The sequence below is a fragment of the Tachyglossus aculeatus genome, chromosome 9 (genome assembly GCF_015852505.1).
Source record: "Tachyglossus aculeatus isolate mTacAcu1 chromosome 9, mTacAcu1.pri, whole genome shotgun sequence".
Taxonomy (NCBI): Eukaryota; Metazoa; Chordata; class Mammalia; order Monotremata; family Tachyglossidae; genus Tachyglossus; species Tachyglossus aculeatus.
In genome coordinates, this window is record NC_052074.1 from 51,511,899 (window position 1) to 51,529,410 (window position 17,512).

At 38.8% G+C, this 17,512-nt stretch overlaps 1 protein-coding gene across 4 annotated transcripts in view; it reads left to right on the forward strand.

Annotated features, from left to right (window-relative positions):
• The window catches only part of CSRNP3 (cysteine and serine rich nuclear protein 3), a 132,649-nt gene that overhangs the window by 50,948 nt on the left and 64,189 nt on the right, over positions 1-17,512 (forward strand). Inside the window, exon 1 of one of the 4 annotated variants that reach the window (XM_038751806.1) lies at positions 13,811-13,919. The exons of the other annotated variants lie outside the window; for them this stretch is intronic. The gene's annotated coding sequence lies outside the window, so the exon portion shown is untranslated. Of the gene's footprint in view, positions 1-13,810; positions 13,920-17,512 lie in introns of those variants that run through there. 4 annotated transcript variants of the gene reach the window in all.

The following is a 17,512-nucleotide window of genomic DNA, read 5'->3' on the forward strand; positions in this document are numbered from 1 at the left end:
ACTACTACTGTTAAAGTGTTTCCACTTCCATGTCTTAGGCATCTCTTTTTCAAACAGGCACCAGTTCTAGTGCCAGTAGCCGAGAAAGTGTAATGGCATGGATATGCTTCTGTGTCAGTAATACTAAATCTTAGTCTAGTTTATATTTTGCAACTCAAAATCTGACATGATTTTGCAAGCCCTCAGTTACACAACACGGTTCAATTTAGTCTAACAATAAATCTTTACATCACTCTTTGCCTTTTGAAGAAAGTCACACATAGGATGACCCATGATGATATTCATCTCAGAAAGATCATTCCTGTCATTTATCTTCTAAAAAAATGCAGAACACCTGGTAGCCCAGTCTCAAATGACTGATGACACTCATATGACTGTTGACAGTGGTGTGGTTGATATGTAAAACCACTGTGATAGAGGATCTCTGCTCGGGCTTCCTGGTGTAGCAAGGCCAGGGTAATTTTTAAGAAGCAAACCCCTACCCTTAGGTGCATTTTGGAAGACACATTTTATAGTCTCAGTGCCTTATAATGAAAAAGAAATCTCAGCCCTCACCATTCCATTCATTCATTCATTCAGTCGTATTTATTGAGTGCTCACTGTGTGCAGAACACTGTACTAACCGTTTGGGAAGTACAAGTCGGCAACGTATAGAGACGGTCCCTACCCAACAACGGGCTCACAGGCTAGAAGGGGGAGACAGACAACAAAACAAAACATGTGGACAGGTGTCAAGTCGTTACATCAGTCATCTCCCTTGCTTTTTGCTGCCTCTTTGAGCAGCAGGGTCATTCATTTGGAAAGGGGTAGGGAGAAAAAGACTGATGGTTGCCCAGAGCAGTGGATCTGTACAGACCTGGCTATGGATGTGGGCCACCCCTAAGGGTCTCCCTGCTGTCCACTGAGGGAGAGAGAGGCAGGTGAGGGGGATGAGTCCCATGGAGGTGGTAGTCACTTTGGGTAAAGTGGTTGGAAAAGACCTAGGAGGGAGAGAGAGAGGGTTGCCCGGTTTGGAGACACATTAATTCATTCATTCATTCAATCATATTTATTGAGCGCTTACTGTGTGCAGAGCACTGTACTAAGCACTTGGGAAGTACAAGTTGGCAACATGTGGAGACGGTCCCTACCCAACAACGGGCTCACAGTCTAGAAGGGGAAGACAGACAACAAAACAAGTGTTCCTGAGATCATGCAGTGCCACTTAGTTTGCTTACAGGCATCTAAAGCCAGGAAATTTCCAGAGTTCCACTCTCTCCCCAGATGTCCTTTGTCTGTAACCCCGGGAAGATTCTTTGCATAACACATGGACTTATAGTGATAAAAGTCTTTAGCTTCCAGTCTGGATCAAGCCAGAGGTGATGATCACCTGAGACTTGACAAGATTATTCAATCATTCAGATGTATTTATTGAGTGCTTACTGTGTGCCAAGCACTGTACTATGTGCTTGGGAAGTACAAGTCGGCAACATATAGAGACGGTCCCTACCCAACAATAGGCTCACAGTCTAGAAGGGGGAGACAGACAACAAAACAAAACATGTTGACAGGTGTCAAAGTTGTTAGAATGAATAGAATTATAACTATATGCACATCAGTACATATCTATTCTATTTATTTTATTTTGTTAGTATGTTTGGTTTTGTTCTCTGTCTCCCCCTTTTAGACTGTGAGCCCACTGTTGGGTAGGGACTGTCTCTATATGTTGCCAATTTGTACTTCCCAAGCGCTTAGTACAGTGCTCTGCAAATAGTAAGCGCTCAATAAATATGATTGATGATGATGATGATGATGATTAGCAAAATAAATAGAATAGTAAATATGTACACGTAAAATAGAGTATGTGGATTATGGGGAAGATTATGTGGATATATGATTGTGGACACTTTAAAAATCAGTGTGCTAAATGAGGTGTCATGTCCCCAAAGTGCCCCAACCCAATCAACCTCCAAATTTTTAACACCAAAGAGTCAGATTGATGAAGGGTTTGTGGGACTGAAGCCCAGCCTGCCCCAAACTAGAAGGGGTGGGGATGTCTTGAAAAGCACTGAGTGTCTCCCAGATACAGAGTTGCTACTGCTGGCACTATAGTTTTCCCCCATGCCAAAACCCAACCTCCAGTGGTTAAAAATAACTGGTCATCTGTTAATCTCTGTGATGGAAATTGGAGATCTGACTCAAGACTGTAAGATTCTTTTGCGCAGGGAATATGTCTACCAACTTTGTTGTATTGTACTCTCCCAAGCATAGCACAGTGCTCTGACCACAGTAAGAGCTCAGTAAATGATTGATTGTCAGCATTTCCTGATATCTTAAAGTAAATGATTTTAAGAAAGTTTGATTTTTTTTGTCTTCAAATATACTCAACAAAAATTAATTTGCTCTTAATAAATATAAAATTTACAGGCTTTAAAAATTTTTATAAGGTTAATTTTCCAGCAATCCAGAAGAAATCCCAGAGTCATTCCAAACAAAGGTGAGGAACAGGAGAAAGAAATAATAGTTTTTCTAATGGGGAAAATTAGCTTACATTGTCACTGCTCAGCAAGAACACCCATTAGAAGGCTAAGGTAATTTAACTTTAAATACATTAAAAGATATAAAAGGGCAAGTAAGCAACGGATAAATGAAACTTGAGTGGCAGCATGTATGAACTTTCTCCGTTTCCATTGCTCCCTTTAACATTCTTATTTCTTTTGAAAAGAAACACTAAAGAATTTCTCTGATTTTTAATGGCTCACCCTGACCCAATACATGACCTCCTCCTCTTCTCTCTCTCTCCCTGAGCTGCATATTTCCTCTTGCTACAGATGTGTATCTCCAGCTTACCTCTCACTCCATAGGCGGAGTTACCATAAGTGGATGGACTACATATGCAGTAAGTAGTAGTAGTAGTAGTAACTACATATGCAGTTTCAAATCACACTATTGCTGAAGAAATAGTTGTGTTGGAGGCCTAGAAAAACAATATAAACAATCTGAAAATTGAAATTTGGGAAATTCTTTGTTTTCCAATCAACCTGTTGTTCAGACATGAAATGCAGGTCTGTAGACTATCAGGCTTTGTCAGTTTATGCACTTGCGGATCCTTGGGCAAATCACTCAACTTCTCTGAGCCTCAATTTCCTCATCTCAAGAATGGGGATTAAATACCTGTTCTCCCTCTCCTTTAGACTGTGGGGCCCAAGTGGGCCAGGGACTCTGCCCACCCTTTTTATCTTGTACCTAGCCCAGTGCTTAATACAGTGGTTGGCACAGATTAAGCCCTGAAAAATGTGATTATTATTGTTGTTATTGTTCTTACTATTAGATCCACCTATTACAGTAGTTTAGCTAATCCTGCCATAGAGTTTGTCTCACTTGTACCCTTGATCTTACAGTATTTTTCTCACTGAAGCAAAGATGATGCAGTGGGGGAAAAGTATTGTACTATTGTTGCATTTATAGTTATAGATAGTTCCAGTCACAGATTATACCATGGGACAGAAAATACTCTCCATTCATTTTGTGTATGGGGAAAAACACCTGCTTCAGTGCGCGATAATTGTGCCATGTCGGTGAGGCAGTCTCCAAATGTGTGTGGGAGCCAGAAACCATGCTCTCAAGAATCCCAAGAAGGTACGTTCTCTAGTTCCTGTTCCTCGGGCCATATTGGTTCTTCATGCTGAGTTCCCACTTCTCACCAATTCCAGCACTTAGAACAGTGCTTGGCACATAGTAAGTGCTTAACAAATACCATCATTTATTTTATTTTACTGTAATTCACAGAACCTCACTCTCTGTAAGTGTGGAGGTGCTTGTTCACCTTCTGCCCAGCAGGATTACAACTGGCAGGATCAAGTGGGCAGGAGTGGCACCACGTGCAAAACACTACCAGCTCTTCAATGAATCCCTTAGCACGGGTATTCCATTCTGAAGTCTTTGTGCCAGGGCCGTGACTCATCTGGAGTTCTTGACAGGAGAATCCATTCATCCAGGTGCAGATTAGAAACAAGAGTTTCTCCCTCTTTCGCCTTAATGAACACTCACTGAAACAGAACCTATTTTCTCTATATTCACTTTCAAGAGGAAGACCTTTTGCATCCTGATGGGGTCTTGCTTACTATGCCCAGAACATCCTTTTCTCTCTGCCACCAGAGGCAATTCTTTCATTTGTTTCAATAGAGTCTTTCATTTCTGCAGTAGGTATTTTCACTTTGAAAATACTCGCTGAGTTATTAAAATAGGATGTTCTTTGCTTTTTTCTTTACATACTTCTACAAAAGAAATCATTTTTCCACCCTCCGTGAATTCAATGTCACTGCTCTTAAAAAATAAGGCCAGAGGAGTCTTGCTTTAATTTCTTTTACATCAGTGGCAAAGTCACTGTGACTAATAATAACAATAACTGTGGTATTTAAGTGCTTACTTTGTACAAGGAACTGTACCAAATGCTGGGGTAGATACAAGATAATTTGATTGGACACCGTCCCTGTCTCACATAGGGCTCACAGTCTTAATCCCCATTTTACAGATGAGGTAACTGAGGCACAGAGAAGTTAAGTGACTTACCCAGGGTCACCCAGCAGACAAGTGGAGGAGCTGGGATTGCTCCGAGGCCCGTGCTCTATCCACTAGACCACGCTTCTTGTCAACTAAACTGATATCCTTACTGTGCTCCCAATTATACGTTCTTCACTTTTAGAGGGAAAAAAGAAGGTAGTAGTGAAAGATATTATTTTTTTCCTCTTCAGTTATCTTCAGATTTTATTTTTTTTCCCCTCACATTAAAATTCAGTTAGGAACTGAATGAATGTTTCTTTGTAAAGATAAAAAGTAACATATACAAATGACAATGCCCCCTACAAGACACTTAAGCATTTTATTCCACCTGAAGTAGTTTTATCTACATATATATGCTATAAACACACGCACACCGTACATTAAGAAACTGGCTTTACCACAAATGGTTTTAAAATTGCATTTATGGTAGGAAGATGCCTTCAGTGTGGAGAGGCACTGAGATTAGAAGAGAAATAAACGTGGAGCTTGTAACCACATCCACCCATCACATCCTTCTGCAAACTGGTTGGAGTACTCATAATTTGGGAGAAATCTGAAGCAGTGGCTGAAACACTGGGTACAATGAGGCAACAGCTTTGGCTGTGTTAATGACATAGCCTTAAGAGAGAGTCCTGTTGGACCTCAACCGCTTCAACTGTCACCCAAGGGTGATCAGACAAGTAAACCAGTATCACTCAAAACCATTAATATTAAAATGCTTAAAGGAATTCAGGCTGCACCTAAAGACCTGTGAACCCAATTCCCCATGTGCTTATGAAAGTAAAGAACAAGTATATTGCAGAGCAGTGAGTCCTAGTGGATAGAGCATGGACCCTGGAGTCAGAAAGACCGAAGTTGTAATTCCAGCTCCGCCACTTGTCTGCTGTGTGACCTTAGGCAAGTCACTTAATTTCTCTGTGCCTAAGTTACCTCCTCTAGAAAATGGGGATTAAGACTGTGAGCCCTGTGTGGGACAGGGACTATCTCCATCCTGAAGAGCTTGTATCTACCCCAGTGCTTAGTACAGTGCCTGGTACATAGTAAGCACCTAACAAATGCCATTAAAAACAAGACATAAAAAATGAGCTTCTACGTGCCATTAAGCAACTATTTAATGTGCCCTTAGGCTCTGCAGGAGGTGCTCAATAAATACTATTGATTCTTAGTGCATTGGTGCAGTATATATGTTCAGTGAGGCGCTAAACAGCATTATAGGCAGTAGCTCAGTAGAATCCTCTGGAGGTCAAGAAGTGTTGTTGCTCTTCCCAGAGAACCTAACTTGATGCCAGAATAACTTGAGGCCTTCAGAGGATTGGTCTAATTGTAGTGTTTGTTAAGTGCTTACTAAGTGCTAAACTTGCGGGTTGATACACTCTAACAGATAGGACACTGGTCCTGTCCCACATGGGTCTCACAATGTAAGAGGGAGGGAGAACAGATATTTTATCCTCATTTGCAGATGAGGAAACCAAGGCACGGAAAAGTTAAGTGACCTGCCCAAAGAAAATCCTCGTGAAATCACCTTGTGGGCAGGGAATGTGTCTGTTCTATTGTAATCTCCCAAGTGCTTAGTACAGTGCTCTGTGCACAGTAAGCCTCAGTAAACATGATTGATCACATCTCTCCAAGAGGCCTTCTGAGACTAAGCTCCCATTTCATCTACCCTCCTTCCCCACTGCAATGCCTGTGCACTCAGATATGTACCCCTTAGGTACTTGATATTCACCCCACTTTAAAGCCCCACAGCACTTATGCGCATACCCTTATGTGATACTATTTCCCCTTTCTGTAATTTATTTTAATATCTGTCTCCCCCTCTAGACCATAAGCCCCTTTTGGGCAAGAGTCACATATATCAAAATGACTGCATTTTTCTCTCTTGCATAATACAGTGCTTTTCACACAGTAAGTGCTCACTAAATATCATTGATTGATTGATTGATTAAAGTGGCAAGCCTGGGATTAGAAACAAAGTTTTCTGACTCCCAGCCTTGTGCTCTTTCCACTAGTCACACTGCTGATAGTGACTCTTGTTTTGTTTGGTTTTCTTGGCAATCTCTGTACTTCCCAAGCGCTTAGTACAGTGCTCTGCACACAGTAAGCACTCAATAAATACAATTGATGATGATGATGATGCCATGAGCACTCCAAACATTTTGCTGAAGGATGTGAGAGAACAATGAAGTCTGGTGTGTGTGGTTACAAGTGCCACATTTATTTCTCTTCCACTCTCAGTGCTGCTTTACATTGAGGGCATCTTTCCACCACAAATGCAATTTTAAAACCATCAATGGCAACACAAGTTCCTGAATGTATGGGGAATACGGGGCATAAATCGAAATAGTATATTGTATCCTCAGGTTGAAAATAATAATGGTGGTATTTGTTAAGCGCCTACAGTGTGCCAAGCACTGAACTAGACTCTGGCATAGGTACAGGATAATTAGGTCAGATACAGATCCTGTCCCACACGGGGTGCACAGTCTGTAGGAGGAAAAACAGGAGAAAACTTGTAGTAGAGTCTTAGGTTAATCTGTTTTGACTCAGCACAGATGGCTATACTTCCAGCAGTACCTGAAAGAGAAGCAGCGTGGCTCAGTGAAAAGAGCCCGGGCTTGGGAGTCAGAGGTCATGGGTTCTAATCCTGGCTCCGCCACTTGTCAGGTCTGTGACTTTGGGCAAGTCACTTCACTTCTCTGTGCCTCAGTTACCTCATCTGTAAAATGGGGATCAAGACTGTGAGTCCCACATGGGACAACCTGATTACCTTGTATCCCCTCCAGCGCTTAGAACAGTGCTTGGCACATAATAAGCACTTAACAAGTACTATTATTATTATTATTATTACCTCACGTGTGAAGACCAATTGAGTTTATCCATTACTTCTTAACTATTGAAACAGGAGCTAACTTGAGTGGCATTTTTCCTTGACAAATAAAAACTGAAGCCAAAAATGCAAGGAAAGTGTTTTTAAGCAGCAATGTAAAAAAACAAGAGAAACAATGACCATTTAATCAGACTCATACAGTCAAAAAATAAAATAACATATTCAAATGTATTTTTTATAGAAATGCATCTTTTGGTAGAAAGCTTCTCCATTAAGCTCCTTTCTGAAAGAGCTTATCTGAAAAAGGAATTTAATTTAGTAAGCACTTAACAAATACCACAAGTAGTACTCTGAATTTTTCTCTTCCAATTATGAACCTAATATAAAGTATGAAGGGGTGTTTCTTGATAAGTAGAATGGTTTAAATCTACATGGAGAAAATGAACAATAGATTTAGGTTCATAAGAAGGATAACATCCCTCCTGGATTCTAGTGATGAAATGCATAGCTTCCATTTTGTTTTCCTCAAACTCTTTTCTGTGATACTGAACTATTTTCTAATCTAAGAAGCGATTATGTAGTAAATGGATTTGTAAAGTCATAAACATCAACTGCTTTCCAAATGTGAGAAATGGCATAAAAGTTGTCATGGGGGAGTCTTCTCTCTGCTAAATGTTAATAAAGCCGCTTATTCAGCTCAATAGATAGAGACTTGTGTCTTTGAAATAAGCTGAGTCTTTCATTCTTGATGTCACAGAACATCCCCTTAGGCCCAAAGTTGGCTACATCTGTGTGATCATTCAAGATTGCAGGCTTTGTATTGGTATTGCATTTCAACTTTTTTTGTTTCATTCTTATTAGGAAGAACATGGCTTTTTTAGTTACTTTCCTCAAAACAATTTTTGTCCATCCTGAGACCCCAGGACTACTCTGACTGTGAGAACAAGGTGGGAAGGGAAAGGGAAGGAAAAAGAAGGTAGGATCTGTTGTTGATATGAGACCTGCATACTGGATTTAGGGAAGGATTGGGATTGGTTTTCATTTGGTGGTCAAATCAGTGCCCTTCTGATAGATCCGGTTAAAAGCTATCCGGGGAATTACAGGAAAGGAAAGGGGGCAAAAAACATGATATAACCCAGTGGACAAAATGGACTATGTTGCCTACATCTGCCAAAGGCCATTAGGGCCTTTTGGGAGAAGTTTGACAACCCAGCCAAAGGTGGAAGACCTTCACTTCCTCTCTGGGCAGAGCAGAGAATTACTTTGGGAGAAACCTGAATTTGCTCTGGTGTGTTGAACTTGGCTTGCTGTTTTCCTTTATTCCTACTTGATTTTCAGATTACTGCTGAGTGAAGTCTTCCATGACTTGCTATTGTTTTCTCTCTTAATAATAGTTGGGATATTTATTAAGCCCTTCATTCATTCACTGTTGCATTTATTGAGTGCTTACTGTGTGCAGAGCACTGTACTAAGCACTTGGAAAGTACAATTCAGTGATAAAGAGAGACGATACCTGCCAAACTGGGCTTGCAGTCTAGAAGGGGGAAGACAGACTTTAAAACAAGTAAACAGGCATCAATATATGTATATAGCTAAGTGCTGTGGGGCGGGGAGAGGGGGAAGAGCGAAAGGGAGCGAGTTGAGGTGATGTGGAAGGGAGGGGGAGCTGAGGAAAAGGGGGGCTTAGTCTGGGAAGGCCTCTTGGAGGAGGTGAGCCTTCAGTAGGGCTTTGAAGGGGGGAAGAGTGATTTGTTTGGCGGATTTGAGGAGGGAGGACTTTCCAGGCCATTGGCCGGCATCCGGACAGGCGAGATTGAGGCACAGTGAGAAGGTTAGCACCATATATACATATGTACTATGTATATGCCAAGCACTGTGCTAATGCTGCAATAGATACAGTAAAATTAGATTACATACTGTTCTACATGGGATTCATAGTCTAATGGGGAGCGAGCACAGGTAGTTCCCATTTTACAGATAAGGAAAATGAGGCACAGAGAAGTGACATGTCCAAGGTCACACAGCAGACAAGGGGCGGAGCCAGATTAGGACTCAGGTCTTCTGATTCCCCTCCTCTTCTCCCCACCCACACCTTGTGCTCTCTCTACTAGGCCACACTAATCCTAAACCCATACCTGGGACAGAGTAGGTTAGCGTGAGCTAAATTGGGGTTATTTCAGTTTGTACGGTTTCCTTCCCCTTTCTCAAGCAAAGATATTAAACTCAGAGTGGTCTAGTACACAGGCAGTTGCTTCTGTAAGCAGGCAATTAAGCTTTGCACTTGCAGCTGTAACCTAAAGTGATTTTATTATAATTCTGTTAAGCCTGTCTTTGAATATCTCCATTGGCATTATTTCCAATTTGTAATATTGATTATTTCTTGACTTTGGCCATTATTCTGGCCCTCAATCTCAGGAAGCAAAAACTTCTGAGTCTTGAAAATATCAGGGGTTTTTGTTTGTTTTTAAAGCTCTTTGGTGGTGACAGAGGCAGGGAACCCTTTGTCGTTGACTGTTGTCATGTATTGAGCAGCTTACTGAGTGCTTATCACCTCTTTCAGTAGTAGAAGATTTGGAATGCAGTGCAAGTGAATTCCTATAGAAAAAAATCTACCACTTTATAACTGCACTTACTTTTGTGGTTAAACTCCTTCAAAGAATTTCTTTTATTCCCAAGCATTTTCCCACTAAATTATAGACTAATTTCCTCCTATTCAAGTCATGACAGATTTGGTATCAGTTGTGATTTTCATTGAACCTTGCTTTCCACTCTTCATTCTGCTCCATGTTTGATCCATCACCTGATTCCACAAAGGAAAAAAAAATCTTGTAATCTTCTCTGATCTGTTCAAGGAAAAACAAATGTATCTTTTGTTTACTTCAAGAAGGAGAGAATTTTTCCTGATTTGTTCTTAAGGTAGGTGCTGTTCTTGGATGCCTTTGTGATGTTGAAGTTACACCACACAATCAGGAAAAATACCACTTTCTCTGTGAATCACTCTGCTTGGTGTAGTAAACACCTATGAAATGTGCTACTGTACAGGCACACATGCACACACACACACAAACACACACACACAATGTAGAGGCCTCATAATTTTGAGCTGTTCTACTTTCCCTGTGCTGTACATGCTGCATATTTACCAGAGGTGACGAAGTATCAAAAGGAGAAGTGTAGAATGAGTTGATTTGTTTTGGAAGAACATTTCTCAGCTGAACTCTATTCTCCCAATGCAGCTCTTCTTTCTGCTTTTGAGGAGGATACAATTTTTTTCCTTCTCCATTTATCTCTTTGTATTGCTCAGGAATCAAATTAAAGGGAAGAACATTTTAAGTTGCTTTAGGGTACTTCCCAGTTGTAAGTGCTTATAATAATACCTTGAATTTATAGAGTGCCTTTCTTCTGAGAAGCTCAAAGAACAGCACATGAATCTCATTTGGCATCCCAGCGTCCTAAGAGCTTGAGAGAGCAGGTGGGCATTGTATTGATCATGCAGATCTTGAATACCAATCCCGTGTTCATAATCAGCTGCTTTTGTGAGCTACCTGAGAACTAATAAGATTCACACAGTCTCATACTGGCAAGGGAATGGCAGTTTAAACAACCGACACTAGTCCCATCATTTTTGTGGTGACACAGACAAAGAAGTAAACCAAAAGAAAGCATGATGGTTCTTTCTCTGCCCTTTGAAATATGCTTGTGACAGGAGGGAAGGAAGGGGAAAGGGAAGAGAAAGATGCTTACTATTTAAGCTTTCAGTGGATTCTTTGAAAAAATAGGTCTAGCCAAATTAGAAGAGTCCTTTTAATCTCTAATGGAATCCTTTTTTATTTATAAAACAGTATCTTGTATTTGATACGATGCATTGGCTGAGGAAAATGATCTATGAGAGAAAGAATAGTTGTTCATTATGTAATGTGAGAATCAGAAATGCAGCTACTGTCTTATTGAAAAGTAATTAGTACACTGTAACAGTATTTGGATTGGAGTAATGGTTATTTCTTTTGGCATTTTAGACTCTTTGGGAAGGCATTTAAAATTATTTTCTTAAATAATTTTCAAACTTTTCAGAAACACAGCTATATTACTACACCTGACCACTCCCTACACATTTCTGAGAAGGTTTTATTGATGGCATGTTAAAGAACTATTAATTTTTTAGGATTTCTGTTCATTTTGAATTTTAAAGAATAATTTTTCTTAATGCAGGTAGTAACAGGTGGTGATATAAAAAAATCTCATTTCATGGTATTGAGGGATTAAATATTAAGTTGTACTCTCACTACATCTGGATTCGAATCAAGGATTCTTAGCTCTGCTCTAAACTCATGGCAACTAAGATTCAAAGAGGGTGACATAGCTTGCTGGAGGTTGCACAAGTACTGGTAAACCTGGGAAGAGAATTCACTTTTCCTGACACGGTGCTTGCTCTTCTACCACTTCATGCACTGTTCCCAATTTTTAAATACCTTTTTTCATCATCCGGGAGTTTGTCAGCCTGACTATTCATATCTGGTTTGAAAAGATTATTGGTTCTAGTCTATTGTTTGTGAAAGCTGTAGTTACATGGTATTTTGTTTAATGAAACAAGCATCTTATTGTCCCTCTTGCTTTAACGATGCACTTATTCCATTTTATTTTTATATACATGCAAAAATCTTCCAAGGTTGCACCAGGAACTTGGAAATAACTTTTTTTTTGCTGATTCTGCCCTCCATTTAGCAAGCATTTCTTTTCTCTGTTTGTAGTGCTGCAGTAGAAAAAAAATGGCTGCCTTTTGTTTATTTCCCTGTACATTAGCATGATGACATCATCAGTGATATTAGCTAGATTGTACGTATCTTTAAGAACCAAAACTTGCATTACCAAACCAGAATCAAAATGTTTTTCATTTTCACATTATACTGCATGGTTTTGTAGCTCTAGGGCAAATCAAGCAGGAGGACAAGGATTTGGGGATGAGCGCCCTAAAATGGTGTATACTTTTTATTGTCGCAGATCTGAAAAAAAAAATGAGCGCTTATAATTTCCCCTATAAATTATTACATATTAATGAGACTAATTGGTGAGGTTTATTCAAGTTGAGATTACTTATTTTCAGCATTGTTTCATAAACATAGTTAAAAAATGTTCACAGATATTTTAAACTGGGCACTCAATTGGTTTTATTGTATCTGATCATGATTTTGGCCGAGTTTTCATTATTCAGAATAGAGCCCATGTCCCTTTGTTTCAGTTTGTATGTGTTTGTCACATGATTTATCTGAACATGCAACAAACTGTCAATTACCTATTCAAATTACAGAAGTAGTGAAGGGGATACTGAATGGATATTCTTCCATTTGTGGAATTTCAGTGAATAAATACATTTCCTCTTTTGTCTTAAAAAAAATCAAGAAATATTCTTTGTCATTACCAATTCTATAAAGACAGAACTTATGCCTGTAGGTAGCCTAATGCAAAATTTATGAAGTACTACATTTTTGTAAATTTCGTGCAAACATCCCTGGAATTGTTTATTAAAATTTGAAAGTAGTTAAGGAATACCATATGCCTTTTGAAGTAGGAAGTGGCCTTTAGGGAATAAATCACTCAACTTGTAAGAATTGATATTAACCATGAACTCTGCTTCAGATCTTTAGATGAGGGTTTTTTTTTTTAATCCAACTGCTCTACAGGTAATATCCCTTTTTTCTTTTGTATTTTAGAGCTAGTAAAATTAATCCTGTGGCACAGTTTGAATTAGTCAATAAAAAGCTTCTGAAAATAAGCACCTACTTTTGTTAAAAAAAAAAATAGGCCTGAGTATCTTTATAATGACAAATGCAGTCTCCTTACAATTAAAGTTTTAATTAGGGAGCTATTGGTGATAGAAAAAGACCATTTAAAAACTTGCCCTCATGCAACGATAAATACTAGCAGTCTAAAGGTTAAATGTATATTGTCATTGCACTTAACAGAAATAACAGTTCTTCATAGCATTACTGTAAATGTGCTTTTAGAAAAGGGCATAAAATAATACAGTACACTGACAGCCTCCTTTACTCAAATTATTATTCAGCCTCTTATTAAAGTAAAATCTAGATAACCGCTGAATTCTAGCTGAAACATTTTCTGTAATTAAAAAAATGTTGTGAAGGGATTTCCATAATTTGCGCTGCATTAATGACTTAAAGCGGCTTTGTAATTTGTTATTCCCTCCTCATAGTAGACCTCAGCTGATAAAAATATCCATAGACACGGTGAAATCAGTGGCATGCCTGGCTCTCCAGACAAAACTCCCATGTGATCACGTATAGGCAGGCTCAGTGAGACTGAAGCTGTTCAGCAGGCAGTAGGTAATGAGTCTTTGTGCAGAGAGAAGCTCTTGTCGCTGAACAATAAAGCATATGATACCAGCAATAAAACACAGGGCTGGGAAATTTCAGAAGATTCCGCTGCAACCAGGAAGACACAGTGCCTGTACCCCAGATCAAAAAATGATCATCTATGTATCTGGGATCATGCTTAATAAAGAGTGACTGGAATAGGAATACAACCATTTGAACAGGTCAGTTATTTTATATGCAAATAGAGTTTCATGTTTACTTCCATTTAGTTAGTATGAGATTGTGGGGGGGGGGATGTGTGTGTATATGTATGTGCATGCACGCACATACACGCATTGGGGGGGTGGTTTAAACTTTGCTTCTGGAAAGGCATTTGCAGAATGTAGTGTGTTGAATGATGTCCCCGAATTGATCCAGCATGATTAGATAAACCGTTGATGTAATCGGGTTTGCCAGACAAATGTTGACGCTTATTATCCGCTACCTAAAAGTTCATTAATCCATTAAAATTGTGAAGAGGGAGTAAAAATAATGCAGCAGTGCTTTTATGAAGCAATGGCAAGTTATATAAAATTCAAGGTTTCAAACAGTAAGAATGAAAAATAGGAACTGGAGCAAGGAGTTTGCATTTTCAAAGAAATGGGTGTATATGGCAGAGCTATTGATTTTCTTTTTGGTGTTTTCCACAAAAACCTGGGGAAATGCAGTTAAAACATTAATCGTAAGCACAATAATATATCCCCTAAAACACAACTTATTTGATTTAATAGCACTTATTGTCAGAATAATACGTCTATTCCTCATTTTTTAGCAGTTCAGTTAATTTTATATTAATCAGATTGTCTATCTTTTACAAGAGAAAAATCCGTATAAAATGCTGGTAAAATGAAAGTTTCTGCATAACATCTCGGCTAAAATAAATTAGCATAATTTAAAACAAAAATTGGTTGATTCTAGGATGAAGGTATTTCCCCGTTGAACCTACATTTAACTCGGAGCAAAATATGTGTTTGTATTAATATCGTGAGTGCATCTATGTGGATATTTCATATATGTGGAAAAATACTCATATTTCCCATTTCCTAATTTGGAATGTTGCAAAGGGAGATTGCTTTCTGTAGGAAGGCAAGAAGAAGAACTGTAGCAAATAGGCTCACATTGAGCAACCTATCTAAAGTCAGACAGGCATCTTCATTTCCATCGCTTTAATTTTGAGACTTAGGGTGTAGTTTAACCTTATCAAATTAATTTTTGAATAAATGTTAATATTTTTAGCAAGTTACCCAGGCACCTAAAGTGTCTGACTTTTCATTTTTGGTTTTTCCTTTTCAAGGAGCTCATTAATGGACATTTCAGGTTACTATGAAATGATAAACATGAAAACGTTTTGTTAGTGAATATTTTTGCTTGACATATAGCTCATCCAAATTTGCTCTGTAAATGGTGAACGAGCATATTAACGGGGTAGCTTCACGCTCTCAGTACCAAGTTGCTCCCTTAAAACGCATATTATATTTTTAACTGTAAGACCTGTTTTTCCAAGATCAGAAAAGAATTGGCGAGACCTGGCTGTTGACCTTCCACATGTATTCAGATGAAACATTTGACTATATTGGTCTCCTTGGAAACTACAGCTGCTGAGCAAAAAATTGGGGGGTTTATACTTGGCTTTTTTTGTTGTTTTGTTTATTGGGGGGGAGGGGCTAGGGAAGAAGCCTGGCCCAGAAATCTGGGAATTTAAAATACCTAACCTTTGGTAAGCACAGGGGAAATCATGATTTGGCAATCCAATAAAATCAGTGCACACTGCCCAAAAGCACTTTCTTTAAGCTCTCCAGTGATTCAGGTATTCCGGCTGAGCTGCAGACCTACAATTCCTTAAACAGCATTCCATTTCTGCTGCTGGCAGACCTTCCCAACCTTATGCAAACGAGACCATTCCGGGTAGCTTTGACTGCAGAGGGGAAAGGAGGGGGGCAGAAAGGAGTTCAGAGGTCAGAGGGCTGGTGGAAGGCTGTAGCAGTTGGCTGAAAAAAAAAAAAATATGTTCCCTGCTCTGCAGCAGTCTCTTCCAGGATTAAGATGAAGTAGACCTGTTTTCAAGGGAGTGAAGATTTTCCAGCCTAGGTGCAGGAGTAGTGAAAAGCATACAGGTATGGTGCAAGATTTCCTAATGTGCCTAATTTTATTTCTTTGCAAGGAGCTGTCTGGGATGTGAGCATTTGCACTGAAATCCGTTGTGGAAATAGTTTCTGCTCCTGCTTAAACGTTCGACTCTCAAATTTTTGACTAATTAGAAATCCAAGTGTATGTGACTCTTCAGTAAAGGGTATTCGTTCAGATGTAGTAATTTTGAATCAATTTTTTTTTCCAGTGGGTGTGCATCATACCACTTTTTGAAGCTCTGTAATTGCAAGCTGCCTCAATTAGAACATTTAGGGAGAGCGAAACCTTATTGTTACGGTTCATAGAAGATAGTTTCCAATTTGTTTTTAATAAGATTAGTTCTTTTTTAAGATCTTTTGTTGAGAATGCCAGGATTAATTGAGGAGGCCTTTTTTAAAATCTTTAAATCCTCAGGGTGGTTTTATTGTCCTTGGATTAAATAAGAAATGTTTGCAATTTGGGGCGAATTTTAATTTTGAAAGAGGTTTTTATTTTGTTTTATTCCTAATTCTTAGTTTGGGGAAAATAATTTTCTATTCTTTTGGTTTATTTTTGACTTTAGTATTCTCTTCAAGTGATTCTGTTTCCTGGTTGTTGCTTTTTTTTCCCCTTAAGTAGTTTATAAACAGTGCTGTTTGGAACTCAGTGTTAAACTTCCTTTGGCTTTTTATCTTTGCTCTAATTATGACATCACAATTCTTGAAAATGTGTTTACGGCTCAGGATTCCAATCAGCACATTGATGATCGTTATTTCATAAAACAGCCTTGGTTTTCCACGTTGGGGAAAGTAAAGGCATGGATGACACACTTTTGTCTTTCATTAAATATCTTGTGAACGGAAGAGATTTTAGGACATAGATGGTTAGGAATTGAACAGAATGAGACAGCATATTCCAAGAGCAGTTAACTGTTTCAGTATGAATTGAAACCACATAGAACATGCAATAGGATATTGATAAAAAAATATAAATGTGGCTTCAGTGTGCATCTTTACACTTCCACCAAATTAATTATTCAGTATGGAATTAATTGCAAAATGACGACCTTTGTGCTTAGTCATGAAGTCATTGTCTTACGCTTCTTTTTTGTGTTAGGCAAATGCATTTGGAGATAAGCTTTATAAAGTCTGTTCCCTGGCCATAAGTGCCCATTTATGCAAATTTAATTGCCACTTTACAATTGAAAGATGGTGTGGAGGGGGTTGGATCATTTAATTTTTATGTTAGGATCCTAATAGTTTAGACTGCATATTCTTTGTTTTGGGGTTTTTTTTTTTTTTTTTTTTTGGTTGGGGAGTGGGTTGTGGTAATAGACTCAGAAAGACTTCAAGCAGTGAGGGCAATTATGTCAAATGTTTATGAAGCTCAATCTGTGGTGATCATTCAGGGTCAGGTTTGCTCTCTTTTATCACTCCAATAGAGCACTTGTTGTGTGGCTTTATTCCGTTTTGCTAGTAGTAGCTTAAATCTAGAGAATTCATTTCATATTTTGAGAGCCTTTAAAAAAATGCAGGCAGCTACCATTTTCCCTTAAGCCATTTCTTCAGAAGCTTCTAATATTATCTTGAGTACTACAGTTGAGTTACGTAGAAAATGGCTTGTCTTTTATCAGTACAAAATATTGCTGAGATTTTAAACTGATCTGGTG